Here is a 2309-nt window from a genome sequence, read left to right as displayed (position 1 = left end):
GTGATATGGTGCCCCGGGGCTAGGTCCAGGTGAAGGAGAGGGCTTCTGGCCTTTGTGTGACTAAGTAATGCATGGCTAACAAAGCCATCACTTCTAAGAGTCAATTCTCTTCAGCTAGGGACTTGAATTTTCTTCACAGTTCAGTTTCATCTTTCAGATCTGGGTCTATTTCAATCTTTGTTTCTGACACACACACACACATACGATATGTATCTCTCATATAAGTGTGTATGTATGGATGTTTATATTATTAGGTAATCACACTCCTGTAATTTTCCCCCATGCACATAAAATAAATTTTGTATGCCGTTTTCTCCTATTAATCAGTTAATTTTCAGTGAACCTTCAGTAAGTAGACAGGAAACATTCCCTCTATCCTCCCCCAGCCAAGTTTGCTACAAAATAAAATAAAATAAAAATAAATTTTGTCTTGAGCGTTTCTTGTATATTGAAAGTAAGAATTAAGGATGGTTAATCTGCATTATGTTGTGCAAATTCTGTAAGTGAGTAATGGAGGAATGAAGCATTTTAGGAGGATTTGGCTTTTTGTTGTTAAAATGGTTTACTTTTCTAATTTAAAATAGTATAGAGACAACTCTGTAGGTAGTACAAAGATGAATTCAAGTAAGCAGTTGAGGACATGCCAGAAAAAGTGAAGTAATGCAAATGTAGGGGAGCAGGAGGTCGAGATGGGGGGAGCAGAAAGACTGAATTAAAGGAAACAACGATAAAGAAAAAATTGGCTGACTAAAAAAAAAAAAATCTTATTAAAGGGAAGGTGATAGAACTTGACGAAAAAGAAAGATTTCTTTATAACTTTGGGAGCTTAGTCAATAAATTTTCCCAAAGGTGACCTTTGAATGTACATTATAAACCCACGAACATAGGCCCAGGTAAAATAAAAATATCACCAGCTTGATCACCCCTATTAATCGTCCCGGTTTCTAAATTTTTTTTTTTTTTTTTAGTGTTCCACAAGGAACTTTTTTCAAGAAGAAGCACTTAGGCGTCTTTCTAGCTGGAAAGCCAAGCAGTCCATGGGAAATTGGAGGTCAGAAAGCTCAGGGTGCTGCTCTAGGCATTCTTTGTTAAGGGTCCTGAAATAATTAGCATGGGAATGATTTAGAGGTAGGAGAAAGTTGCTAGCTCCCTGAACTGTAAATCCAAGAACTCCCCAGGTTTTTAATTTCACATTGAGTTGGTTCTTATTTGACACTAATTCGATTGTTTCTTACATACGCAAAATGTTGCTTAAGTCAAAATGTGATCGGAGGTTAAAGGGAAAGACCCCTCATCAAAAAAAAAGTATGAAACCCTGCAGCCTTGAGGGTGGTGTTGCATAAAAGCCGCAGGGTGTTTCTTCCATTCTTCAGCGTTTTAAACAGTATTCTGGGTGTCCCATCAAATTTTTGAGATGGCGAAAGATCTGGAAACAGTCCCCCATGATCTAGTCAATAAATTCTTTCATAGGAAAGAAATATAAGAGATACAATGAAATACAAGAGACAGATAACCCGCCAAAGATACGCAGAACTAGGCAATTTACAGAATTTAAATTTCAATTTCAAGAGGGTGTTTGGTCCTCACGTATAGGGAGATAATATAGAGCATCGCTTTAAGAACCAGACAATGCCCTATTGTGCTGGATTCTTAGCCCGTAGATACTCAATAAATATATGTAGATCGACTAATTTCTAATTCAGAAATTATGCACCACTTTTCCTATTGCAGGCCCTAGGCTAGATCTTGCCGGGAACAAGGACATCTTAATACTCAGGGAGGAAATCCGATCCAACTAGGCATACTGCAAAGTGGAATGAATAAAGGTTTCAGCAAACACGCAAAGGTCGGAGCAGCAGAGATGCAAATACGGTTTAGTTCACATTTTGTGGGAGCTCTCTTCCCTTTTTGGCGCCTGGTTCCCTGAGCAAACGCCCTTCATAGGGGGCGCAAAAGCAGGCGAGTTCAGAGAATAGAAGCGATAACGGGCTTAGGGGAGAAGTGAGAAAACAGAGAAATCCGAGGGTTTTGGGGGCCCGTCCCGGTTTGAAAAGAAGACAAGTGCTTGTAGTCACTTCTCTAATCCTTTCTCCAAGTCCCTCAGGGTGTGAAATCGCCCGGGGAGGAGGGTGTCACATTGCGGAGAGAGGACCTCTCCTTGCTCCAAGGGGCACAGCCTAGGAACCTAGGAATCCACCTCTGACGCCTTCCAGAATCTACCCAAGCCTGTTCCCTAAGAAAAGAAAACTCGTGTGACTGGGGGTGGCGGGAGCGAGGGGACCCGGGAGACAGCGCGGCGAGGGGCTGGG

Source organism: Carlito syrichta, unplaced genomic scaffold (assembly GCF_000164805.1).
Source record: "Carlito syrichta isolate Samal-C Ts95f unplaced genomic scaffold, Tarsius_syrichta-2.0.1 Scaffold303025, whole genome shotgun sequence".
Taxonomy (NCBI): domain Eukaryota; kingdom Metazoa; phylum Chordata; class Mammalia; order Primates; family Tarsiidae; genus Carlito; species Carlito syrichta.
This window is presented reverse-complemented; position numbering follows the sequence as displayed.